Source organism: Ambystoma mexicanum, chromosome 9 (assembly GCF_040938575.1).
Source record: "Ambystoma mexicanum isolate Mex_15411 chromosome 9, UKY_AmexF1_1, whole genome shotgun sequence".
NCBI classification, from domain to species: domain Eukaryota; kingdom Metazoa; phylum Chordata; class Amphibia; order Caudata; family Ambystomatidae; genus Ambystoma; species Ambystoma mexicanum.
Window position 1 is genome coordinate 712,073,667 of NC_090931.1, and position 12,863 is coordinate 712,086,529.

Genomic DNA, 12,863 nt, shown 5'->3' on the forward strand with positions numbered 1-12,863 from the left:
GGAGGAAGGGGATTTTCTGACATTGTGGGATCTGGAGCACGCCTATTTCCACATCCCCATTCAAGGCATAAATTAGTTTTCAAAATTTGATTAGCAGATTTTGCTAATTAAAATTTCTTTGATTAGCAAATGAACTAATTTGATTAGCAATTTTGTACTAATATTGAATGTCACCAGAATTAGTTGTACCCCAATATATAGAATTAGCAAGAATGTAGAAATTATTTCTATGTACCTCGAAAGTATAACATCAGTGCAATGTCTGTAAAATGTAAAGGTTTGCCGCATGAATGGCCAAACAAAGCTCTAAAAACATTTTTCAGTTCAAGGATGTGTGGCTGGGTCATGCAGTCAGTGTTGCAGCACAGTGATGCGTCCTTCATATTGTTAACAAGACGTCAAGACATCACTTAAAGATTCAATAGTGTGTGCATGTGCAATTTTTATATTTTATTATATCAAGTTACAAAGTGTTTGGCATAAAAGGTCACAAGCAACTTTACTTGGTTTAAAATTGGGAAAAACATTTTAAAATGAATGTGTAGGACTAAGCATCTGTGTATTGAGACACGCTTGGTATGCATGATCTGTTCTTTTTGGGAGAGGTAGGCCTTAAATCATCATCGGCAACACCAGGACGTCTTGGTTTCATGCAAAAAAATTAATCTACAGCCTTTTTCGGTTTGAACTCTGTAGGAGAAAGGCCCTGCTTTTTAATACGAATGAGTGTTTCAACAGTCTCTTCTGATAGGGATGCCCTCAGTCAGTTTTAACTTTGTTCATGCAGGAAAAGCAGCGTTCTACAACTGCATTGGACACAGGGAAAACCCTCAAGATATTTATGAGCTTCACAAGCTGGGCATATGAAGTGCCATAGAGGGTTGCCAGTTTCACCCAGTCTGATCACAAATCTTTTATTGCAAGTCTTAGTTGCTGCTGACAGGAAAGAACAAATGATTAGCCTTCTGTAGGCTTGATCAGTGCAGACCTGCGTGCTAGCAAAGGGCTCTAGGACGAATATTTTGCCAACAGCCCTGCAATTTTAACACAGCCTGCTCAGAAAGCATTCTAATATTCAAATTGCGATTGAACAAAGGCTTCCTGCCAGCACCGGCAGTGCTTTTAGTGCGGGGTTGAGCGCAGGTAAGTGACTGGTATTCTCCCACCCAAACGGGCTGGAGAAAATTAATTCCCAGCGCGGCCACCTGCACCAATAAATAACAAATCCTGCTTGCAGAAGGCCTTTGAATTACATTAAAAAGATAGTTTTAGAATAAAAAGTTGGGCTAGGCTTTGCTTACCTCTTAAGGCCCGTTGCTAAGTCACAGTGGGCAGGTCCTCTCTGCCTAATCTTCCTCTACACTGCAGACCAATTCCTACAAAATAGGCAAAAAGCAACTGATTACCTACCCACAAAAATGCACAATCACTCTGGGGTGGGGGGAGGCCTTGAGAACACAAAAGCTCTAACACCCAGCACCTGCCGTAATAACGCAGCCTGCTGCTCGTAGAAGAGGCCCTCTACGAGCAGCAGGCTGTGTTATTCATGCTTGCCAGCCCTACTGATTTAGGCAGTAGGCTACTACTTTTTAAGCTGTTCTAGGCTACCACCTACAGATTTGGGTGACAGATCCTACTGCTTTTTACAGGGGCAGGTATGTGACTGTAAGGCAGGATGCTTGAGTCCGGCCCAGGACAAAGCATGCAACACATTAGTGGGTCTGTGCGGTGGGCGGTTGATTACTTTGAGTGATGGGCTCAGACCAATACAGTGACCTTATGACTCTGCCCTACACTGACTCTGGCCGGGACAGGCCTTAGGTGAACCACCATTGAAGGCAAGTGGCAGAGCCTACCACCCATCACACAGCATCTGCCTATCAGACTGAGGAGGGTATCAGTCTCCATGTTGTTCAGTTATTCATCTTGCACTGCAGGAATAAATATGTATTGCCCGGGCAAGTGCTACAGAGCATTGGCAAACTTTGCCTACTGTGTCATTACCTTCTGTGAAGTTAGGTAGTGAATTCGGTGTTAACTTAACATTCAGAATTATGCATTTTAAACATTTGAACATCTTTCCATGTTGTGCTGTTTGATGGGTTATGCAATTCAGAATGCTCCAGTGAGGCTAACAATGCATGTTTTGTATTTTCCTGTGATGTAATTGTTATGCGAAGTATTAACAATTACATCACAGGAAAATACAAAACATGCATTGTTGGCCCCACCTGAGCATTCTAAAATGCACAACCCATCAAACAGCACAACATGGAAAGATGAAATTTTAGAAACTTGAAAAATCCTACATCTTTTAGGTCACAGAGAATGTTGGCAAGTATTACGGCGGGTGCTGGGTGTTCGATAGGAGGTGCTCTCCAACACCCAGCACCTGCCGTAATAACGCAGCCTGCTGCTCGGAGAAGAGGCCTTCTACGAGCAGCAGGCTGCGTTATTAGGGAGTGTGCTGGGTGTGAGCAAGTGTCTAAGAATAATATTTCTCCCGCCCGAACGGGCGGGAGAATTATTATCATCAGACACTTATACCCAGCACCCACATTTAAAATATAAAGGGCCCGGCTCCCCCACCGAAACCTCCCCTACTGACTCCCTCGGCTAGGCCTCCTTACCTCAAGAAAGTCAAGCCAGAGTGAGAGGGGGGCTGAGATCCTCCTCTCACCACGTGATGACGCCGCATCCGGGCTCGGCTGACATAACATTTATACAATGTTTTCAGCCCAGCCCGGGTGCTTCTGCCTCGCCTGCAGTGCACGTTGTGCACAGCAGGCAGAACTTTAAAAGGCACAATCTTTTTTTTTTCTTTTCTTTTTTTGCGGTTGGTGCAACATGATTGTTAAAGTAAACAGAAAAACATCATTTTTAACTCACAAAATGCGATACCACTTACCACTTATTTTATGCCTTGCCATTCACAAGAAACACTGCAAGTTCCAACTATTCGTGGTTCAGGGTAAGCACTACCAGTTCAAGGCTCTGCCCTTCGGTCGGAGTCGGCCGTGGGTCTTTATGAAGTGCCTGGTCCCGTTGGCGGCGCATGTTTTGTCTAGAGGGCATCCACGTATACTCTTACCTGGACGACTGGCTGGTGCATTCCCGCTCACACACTCAGGCAAGCGAGCACACATCGAGGACCGTACGTCTGATGATGGAGTTGGGGTTCTCTATAAACTATTCAAAGTTCAGCTTGATGCCATCTCAGGACACCAGTTCTGGGTGCTTGACTCAACACAGTGATGTGTTTGGCACCTCCCTTGGAGGAGAGGGTGAGTGCCATAAAAAGGAAGAGTGCAGCACTTGTCAGCGGCATGGACTGCGATGGTGCAGGCCATCAAATCGCTGCTGAGCATGATGTCCTCCTGCATCGGCAGGACTCCACATAAGACCCCTCCAGGAGTTCTGGATTCGAGGTGGATGCAAGTATCGGGGACCTTTACGGACAAGATATCCCTCAATGAGGAGCTCCATCGGGCGACACAGTGGTGGGGTGTAAGACTGCATCTCGTCCAGGGGGCTCCGTTTGAAGTGTCTGCTTACCAGGAGACAGTCACCACAGATGCCACCCTAGAAGATTGGGGAGCCCACACTGGACAGTTGCACGCCAGAGGCCTATGACAACCAGGGGAAAAGGGCCTCCACATCATCGTCCAGGAGCTTTGGGCCATATTCTGGGCCCTCAAGGTTTTTCTGCCTTCGTTGAAGGGCAAGGTGCTGAGGATCTTCACAGGCATCACCATCACCATGTTTTACATCCAGAAGCAAGGGGGGGCCCTGTTAGCCAAGATTTGGAGCAGCACCCTTAGGGTGCACTACAACAACCTTGACCTCCTGATAATAGGAACCCAACCTTTGGTACTACACAGTCTGTACTACACAGGTTGGTAATGTAATTGAGCAGCCAGGCTTATCTCAAGAGGGGTCAGTGTGAACAGTAGTGTAGTTACACAGAGATTCGAAGTGACAAGTATCCAAATAAACACTTACACTCAAGGTTTCTTGATTAAACAATTATTAATTTATTTAACAGTCAGTTTGAATAAGCCTTCTTCAGAAGGAGGCGATATAATAGTAACACACAAATACATTTAAAAATGCACACTCTTAGTTTCTCTAAATCAGCAAGTACCCATTTTGGATGGCACGCAGACACTTCCTACACCCTCAGGTGACTTAAATAACTAGGACACGGGTGGACATTAATATATCACTGGTACATTTAGAGCATTACTTAGATGGGTGTCAAAGAAAAGAGTTATTAGAATAAAACAAGAGATCACACAGATATTCTGAAGCAGGTAAGTACTTTTTGAATCTCCCAATGCAAAGTCAGTTAACCCGTTCCTGGAAGGAAGACAAAAAACACGAGCAGCGAGAGAAGAGTCATTCAGGGAGCCAGGCCAGCCAAAGTCAATTGGGCGAAAGTCTAGGTGAGCTGATGCACTTCTTGCAGGTAAGTAAAAGTCTTGCACAGTATTTTAGAAGTCTTTATAAAAAAGTAGAATCAATGTAGAGCCACAAGATGTTAGGCTTGTGAGTAGTAGAATATGCAAGTAACTCTACAGAGCAACCAAGACAAGTCTCAACTGAGATCAAGTAAGGCTACAACAAGAGTTAAGTTCTTTTAGACTGTACAGTACCTTTGGATAGAAGAAATGGTTCCAGCTGGCTTCTGTTCCTGTGCAGATCCTGGTATTCCTGGGCCTCACTCGTGGGGACAAGAGGGAGGACTTCTGGGGACTCCTGCTCTGCAACGGGATGGTCAGTGGCAGAAAAGGACCAACTTCTGTTCAGTGGCACTTTGCAGTTTCAGCTCCTCGCGTCTCAGCAAATAGCACCACCGTGGACTCTCGGATACCACTCTGGACTTCCCTCGCATCTGGGGTCCAGCACTCTGTTGAGGTGGCTCAGGCTCAGCCTGTCCTGCTTAATGGGAGTCCAGAGGATCTTCCACAAGCTTGGGTCCAACTTAAACACAACGCTACCAATCTGGTGATCCTCTCCCTGTCACTTCGGTTCCAACAGCAGCAGCAGTGGAAGTACAGCCAGCTTTGAGAGGATGTCCAGACGGGCTTACTTTGGAGTTGATTGGTCCCACCAACTCAAGGGGAGAAGTCGTCCTTGCAGGGCTTCTGGTCGAGGCAAATTCAGAGCTTCAGCTCAGCAGCAGGGCTTCACCGGGCAAACCATTGGTCCAGGAATTGCAGCAGGCATCTCTTCCAAGTTCTTCTTTGGATTCCTTCTTCCAGTGGTCGACTCTGCCTTCAAAGCCAAAACGCCTTGCCTTTTATGCAGGTTTCTCCCATTCATTCCAGCCTAGCGGTTGATCACACAGCAGGGTGGCTGTCCTTGCCGGCCAGCCAGCCAGCCAATCACCTTTGAGTGCATTCCTGTAACCAAGGGGGTTAAGCACAGGGACTTTCGGGCACCTTCCTCACTTCCTGCCCCTGCCAGACAATACTGGAGCCAGAGGCATGCTTCACTCGTGATTCCTGCCAAAGACAAAACGAACAAAGGGACCAAACCTGATTGGGCGCGCAGAGTAAATCTCAAGAAAGACCGTTCCAACAAGAAAAGGTGAAAAAAGAAGACCAGCCCGCGGTAAAAACATACAACAGTAGTTAAAAGTAAACCACTGCCACCAGCCATTAATTGTGGAAAGGGTAACATATAAATATTACAGGAGAAACTAGACAAAGGGGATACTAAGTAACCCGTTCTGCACCCCATTATTAGATAATGTGTGCTGGGTCTAGAAAGTTACAGATGTACGTAAAGTCAATTTCACTTCACTGCTCTTGGAAACAGTAGTTATCCAAGAGAATGGTATTTAAACCTTTGGGAAATCTGAAAGACTTCCCTGTGCCACTGCACTGAAGGTGCTGTGTGCTACAATGTAAAAAGATGCCCATGGAGTTTGTCAGACTCCAAAAACCAAAAGAAACACTGAAAACACATAGAATTAAAAGTACAAAGTTTAAAAGTTCAGCAAAACAGCGGGTGCTCTCTAAGGAGGGAGCAATTAAACACCAAAATGAAAATTCTCCCCAATAGACCCCTCCACTGGCGTTCTCCAAGGAAGCCCAGGATCTGTGGCTCTGGGCCATTTGGCAGGGCTTGTTCCTCGTCCCCTTTCACCTTGCGGGCGGCAAGAACTCCATCGCGCATTCGCTCAGCAGGGAGTTACGTTCATGCCACGAATGGGAGCTTTACCAGGACCAGGTGGACCTTCTGGTCGTCAAATGGGGCAAACTACAGATCGATCTTTTCGCGGCAGAGGTGAACCCCAAGTGCCAGAGGTTCGACAGCGGGTTCCCTCACTAGATGAGCATGGGGGACGTGTTCTCGTTCCCATGGGAGGGACAGTATCTAAACGCTTTTCCTTCGTTTCCACCTATGCTACGTGTGATCAGCACACTCTGATACTACCACTGCAAGATAATGCTCGTCGCTCCAACGTGGCCGAGGCAGATCTGGTACCCGGACCTGCTGCATCTGCAGTGGCCCCGTCCATCAGGCTATCGCTGTTCCCGGCAGGAAAGGAGGGGAAATTCTGCACCACAACATGGGGTCGCTGAACCTGAGGGCGTGGCTCCTTCAGCCCTACAGTTGGGGGTTATGCTTTGCTATCGGAATGTAAGGAGATCCTAGTCATAGCCTCATCAAAGTTAAAATGCTATGGCCATAACTAGAAGGGTTTCTCTGTGTGGTTCCGGACTCAGAAGAGTACCCCTCTGCCGGTCACAGCCCCTCAACTGCTACCCTATTTGCTTTCCCTGGCCAAGGTGGGATTGGCACACGTCACTATTAAGGTGCACCTCGCTGCCATATCCAGGTACACCAGGTCCCCAGGTAGATCCTCCCTGTGGTCATGCAGACTCGTCAGAGAGTTCCTCAGGGGGCTCTTCAGGACTTTCCCACCGGTGAAGGCTCCAGCCCCAGCTTGGGAACTCAATGTAGTTCTGACTAAGCGCATGGTAGCGCCTTTTGAACCTATGCATCGCATACAAAGAATTTTTTCGGAAAACCTCATCTGTCAACTTTGGCCCTGTAAATCACAGGAAAGCCTTATCGAAGGCTTCCATCTCCAGGTGGCTCTCGGCTGCAGCATGCACCATCATCGCTTGGCAAGCAGGCTGCTACTAGGCCGGCTGAAAGCACCCTCCACCAGAGCCATTGCACATTTTCTCTGGTGTGCCCCTGCTCGAAAATGTGCAGGGCTGCTACGTGGAGGTCCACGCATACCTTCACATGGTTCTACTAATTCCACAGGGATTCCAGCGAGGAGTACAGAGTCGGCCAAGCGATGCTACGCAGTCTGTTCCAGAGGTGAGTGTGTTATTGCTCCTGTTGAGCCTTGCCACCTCCCTGGGTTGTGTGTAAGTACTGCTGTGTCATGAGCATGGATTCACATGCAAACCCTCCCCCATTCCCTTCTGTGGCTCTTCTTGGTTCATACTGCCTCTTTACGTGCTAACCAAATCTGAAGATGGCCATCCAGGGGTGGAGCTTAGGGAGAGGAATGTTAGGGAGAATTCTCATTTCTGTGCTAATTCCCTTCAACCTTAGAGACCCCAGCTCTTTTGCTGGACTTTAGGACTTTTTAATTTTAACCCTGGAGTGAGTGAGCCCTTTTTCTCACTCATGTGTTTTGACCTGATTTGGATTATTTATTTCCTTTGTTTTTGGAGTCTGATAAACTCAATATGCATCTACTTTTTATGTGGTGACACACAGCACCTTCAGAGCAGTGTCACAGAGAAATCCTTTAGATTTCTCAGAAGGTTTAAATACCTTTTCTTGGGTAAACTACAGTTCCCAAAAATAGTAAAGTGAAATTGACTTTACTTACCTTTTTCTCTTTGTAGGTCCAGCACACCCCATTTTATGTGGAGTTTACTTAGTCACCCCTTTTCCTACCTACTCATATAACATTTTTTATGTTACCCTCAATACTTTAAATAGCTGGTGGCAGTGGTTTAATTTTCCTACCATTGTGCTTCTTTACCGCAGGCTGAATCCTCAGCTGCAGTATAGCACCCATGGGTGACCATTGTTTCAAAATGGCCACATTCTTCTTTTTTGCCATTTTCTGTTTGAGGTCTTTCTTGGGGTTTACTCTGCGTACCAAGACAGGTTTGAGCCCTTTGTTTGTTTTGCCTTTGGCAGGCTTCCATACTGAAACCTGCCTCTGGCTCCCGTGTGTCTGGAAGGGCAGGAAGTGAGGGAGGTTCCCGAAAGTCCCCTGTCCTTTGTCTCTAGGGAAACCTGAATGCACCCAGTACTGATTGGCTGGCTGGCGACAGCTAGGCAGTGCATGAATAGGAGAAACCTGCTTAAAAGGCGAGGCTTATTAGACTGGACAGTTGACTACTGTGAAGAACCCAACGAAGAAAACATGAACAAAGCTTTTTTGCATCCTCCTGGACTGATGAAATGCCCAGTGAAGCCCTTCTGCTGTGCTGAAACTCCTTTTTCTAATGGACAAGACACCCTTCGGAAGGAATGACTTCTTCCCTTGGGTTAGTGGGACCAACTAACCCCGTGACTAACTCCACAAACACCTTCCCCAACTGGCTGTACTTCTTTGCTGCTGCAGGAACCGATTGCCAGGGGTCGAGAAATCCATAGTCGATGCAATGTCTGTGATCCGGCCAGAAGCTTCAGGAGTCTCCCCAGGACCATCCAGAAGCAGGACGACCAAATCTCGAGTCCCCTCACCAGAGTGCAGGACTCTAGGAGTGAAGGAAGCCCAACCGGTATCCAGGATCTACAGTGTTGCTGTTTACCGAGCGCAGAAACCGTGAAGTGCCGCTGATCTGAAAAGAGCCTGTCGCTGCCGCCATCCTGCAAATTGCTGCCACAGGAGTCCCCAGACGTCCTCCACAGGATCTGCACATTGCATTGCTGCAACCAGACAGAAGCCAGCTGGACCACTCTTCTAACCAAGGTACTGTTCTGACTTGGTGTACGTAGCTAAATGTCTGTAGCTTGTTCTTCTCAGTTGAGACTTGCAGTAGCTGCTTTGCTAGAGTTGATTTCAGCTCTACCCTTCACAAGTGTAACAGCGTGTGACCCTACAGTGATTTTTCTTCACCAAACTCTCTAACCTTGTGCAAGACTTTTACTATCTAAGAAGTGCCTCAGCTCCATAAACTTTGCTCCAATTGACTTTGGCTGTCCTGGCTCCCTGCAGGCTCTTCTATTCCATTTGACTTTGATTCTTACTGTCCCTCATAGGTGATGCCTCATAAAGTGCTAACATGCTCTGAGAATCTGCTTTAATCCTTTTCCTTCCTCTCACCTTTCCTTTCTACAAACCCCAGAATTTACAAAGTGTACCAGTGATATATAAATGCCATTACTGTCCTAGTTAGTGAAGTCACCTCGGGGTGTAGGAAGTCTGTAAGAAGCATCTCTAAAGAGTATCTACTTTCTTTGTGCTGGTTCTGAGAAAGTAATTTGAAGTGTATTTGATTGCTGCATATATTGCCCTTTTTAAAGAATGCTTATTTAAAAACTATTGTTAAATAATTATTTCTAAGAAAAACCGTGAGTAGAAGGGTTACTTGGCTACTTGTATTTGGTGGATTTCATTGCTACAGGTCTGCAGCTCACATTTACCCCTCTTGAGGTAAACCTGGTTTCTCAGTCGCACTACCAACTTGTGTAGTACAGGTCTCTACCAATAGGTGGGTTACCTATTACCAAGAGGACAAGTGTTGTGTGGTCTCCCACCGGTTTACTAGATCAATTCTTGCCTAATAAGGACTGTCATTGGATGGGGGCAGTATGATCCAGAGGGCAGTGATTGGTTTAGAGGAGAAATACGGTTTTAAAGTGAAAGTGAAAGTGAAACTGTTTTTTCTTTTAACGAGGATTCACAGCCTGATGATGGGGAATATTCCTGAGCATGGGAATCTATGCTGGAGAACAATAGTTACCTATACTTTCCTTATCTGGCTGCTCTTTTCTTTATATTTGACAATGTAGAGAGAACTTTGTTTAAATTCTGCTCTTCCTGAAAGGAAGTTCCCTTGGAAGGACACTCCTAGAAAGTATAACCATTGTTTGCCTCGTGAGCACAACGAAAGGCGTTGCAAGGCCCGTCAGCTCTTTAAATCCAAAATGCTCAAAGAACGGCCCGCTAAGCGGTGGGTGGCCTATGCCATGGAGGCCGAATCCCACTCCCCCACTGGTGCTGCTGCATCAGGGGAGTCAAAATCCAGCAGCCACAACTCCAGTTGGAATGCTGAAAACATTGTTGCAGAGTCTTCGGACTCCCGCGTGCCTGTCCCCAGCCCCACTAGGCATGCCAAACTCACTGCTATGGGGGTTCCACCCACTGGCAACCGGGGCACACAAACCAATGCTAAACACACAACCCACGGGCGTACCTCGGCAGTACTGTTGAAGAAGCCGACTTCACCTACAGTTAAGTCGAAAATCCTCAGCGAAAACTGGAGAACCTACCGGTTCTCATCCTGCTGTGCTTCTGCCTACGCATGCAGCGCATTGTTCGGAGTCTTCCACGTCTCACGGTGTGCCTCCTAAATATTCTGTGACCGTTTTAGACCCATCGAAACGCATGTCGACAATTCAAATTCACCCTAAATTAAGGGAGAAATTGTCTAAAACGCCTAAGCAACCTGACTTCCATAATATTGGGACCCAGGCCTCCCCTCCTGTTTTATCTCAATAGTATGTACAAGCTTCTTCCACTTTCTCAGTCTTTACAGGGTCACAAAAGTCCTGTTCAAGAGGAAGTCGTTTTTCCACTCCCAGAAACTCTGAATACAGGATCTTGGACAAGGGAAATATTTGAGGCGACAATGAAGAAGCTGTCTGAGTTTATTTCTTTCTTAGATATATTCCCTAAAAGATCTCTTCACTTAGATGAGAACCCTAGGCCATTTAAGTCATCTAGACTCCGACCCATGTTTTTCAAACTACATCTCCTGTACCTATACATAGTGCAGGGGATATTTTTCTCGATGATCAGGATCAGGCTTTATATTATGTCCCAGACCAGGGAGAGGACGCCCAGAATCCTACCACCCGAGGACCCAGACATGTGGCTTGATGACACCGATGACCAAGGGCCTTGGCCTACAACCCAGACTCATGAGGCAGAGCCAGGCAACATATTTGCAGATGCTACACCTGTTTTGGAGCCTTGAGACTCATCCCCTATTTATGATCAGCTACTGGATCAGCAACATTTTAAAATACACACTCGGCCCCTAATTTTGTTGAGGATATGCTCAGAGAAGAAGCCGAGCGGTCAACTTTAGACCTGCTCCCTTGGATCCCCTAGTAATTCGGGGGCATTTTGTTCTTAATTCTGTGGTTGTTACTACAACCAGAAAGCATGCAGGAGGTCCTTTCGTCTTCAACTAAAGCTCTTGTCGACAAGTAATATAAGAAATTGTATGCCTTAGGCAAAAGGATCGCAACTTCAGTAGACTATACTACCCATATTGCAAACAACACTACTTTGCTTACTAGTTTTAGTGACATTCAATGGGGTCTTGTACAAGAAGACTTGGAAAGTGCTCCTGAGCCAGCCAAGTCGAACCTGCTCACTCTTGTTCAGGAGGGCAAGCAGTAAACCCACATTTTTAAAAATAAAACACTTTGAACTCTGCCAAGACAGCTGGCTGGGTCTTAGCTAAAGGAACTCTACTGAAGCGCCACACATGGTTATGGAACTCTGGGTTCAAACCCAAGGCGCATGCTTCCATTATTAACAAACCAATAAAGGAGACTGGTTTGTTTGGAAAGGCAGCTGACAAAGCTCTTGAGATAGCGAAAATAGAGCATGAAACTGTAAAGTCATAGAATGAAATATCCAACAAATCGTACCTGCAGCGCATGGTCTTTCCACTGGTCCTTTTGGGGCATCCTTTTCCAGACCTACACAGGCCTGCTACACCACAGGAGATTCACTGTGGTACTCAAGGGCCGCCAAGCACCTATCAAACCTCTCAACAGGGCTTTCGCCATGGCAAACAAAGGGGTACGAATGCAGCTGCCAGAGGCTCCCCTGCCAACAAATGACTCTCCAGCCCGGGTACCTTCCCATGCATCTCCAGTAGGAGGTCGGATAACATGCTTCAACCACTGTTAAAATGTATTTCTAAACTCTGGCCTGGTGGGCAGATATTTAGGAGGCCACCCTTGTTAGATGAACAGGGGAACAGTACTGGGAAGATAGCCAGACCAATTGATGGTAGCTTGGAGAGCAGTCAAGGCTAAATCTCAGGAGTGATTGGGGCTCTCCAACTAGCACACATAGGGTAGTGTGTATCTATTCAATACACTTCCTTGTACCCAAAAAGGATCTGACCATGCACCCTGAAAGAGATATGCGTCTTTCAATGAAGTATGTCAAGCCTCGAAAGTTCAGGACGATAACTCTTCAGGAGGTAATTCCACAGCTGAAGCACAGGGATTACATGGGGAGTTTTCCTAAAGTCTACCCACAGATGAGACTCTATACAACTATCCCATGGTATACAGGCCCCAACTCTTAGTATAAGTCTGTACCACCCAAAGGTTTTGTAGAATGGCAGAGCAGCCAAGCTTATCTTAGGAGGAGGATGTGAGCTGTAGGTAAGTACAATAAACTCAGTAAATACATAGGCCCAAAGAAACTCTCACACACTTGTAGTTATAGTAAAATAGACATTTATTTTATATACACAAGGCAAAGTTATAGTCAGCTATTTCAGCTAATCAACACACTAGAAAACATGAGCATCACTTTAGGTGAGTAAACCATTAGTAAGGAAATATACAGTTCATGAACACAGTTCAATGGTAAGTAAAATCACTTATTAGTCAGT

The 12,863-nt window shown here is 46.3% G+C and overlaps 1 protein-coding gene across 7 annotated transcripts in view; it reads left to right on the plus strand.

Annotated features, from left to right (window-relative positions):
• The window catches only part of PIKFYVE (phosphoinositide kinase, FYVE-type zinc finger containing), a 1,728,392-nt gene that overhangs the window by 503,126 nt on the left and 1,212,403 nt on the right, over positions 1-12,863 (plus strand). The gene's annotated exons all lie outside the window — the stretch shown is intronic.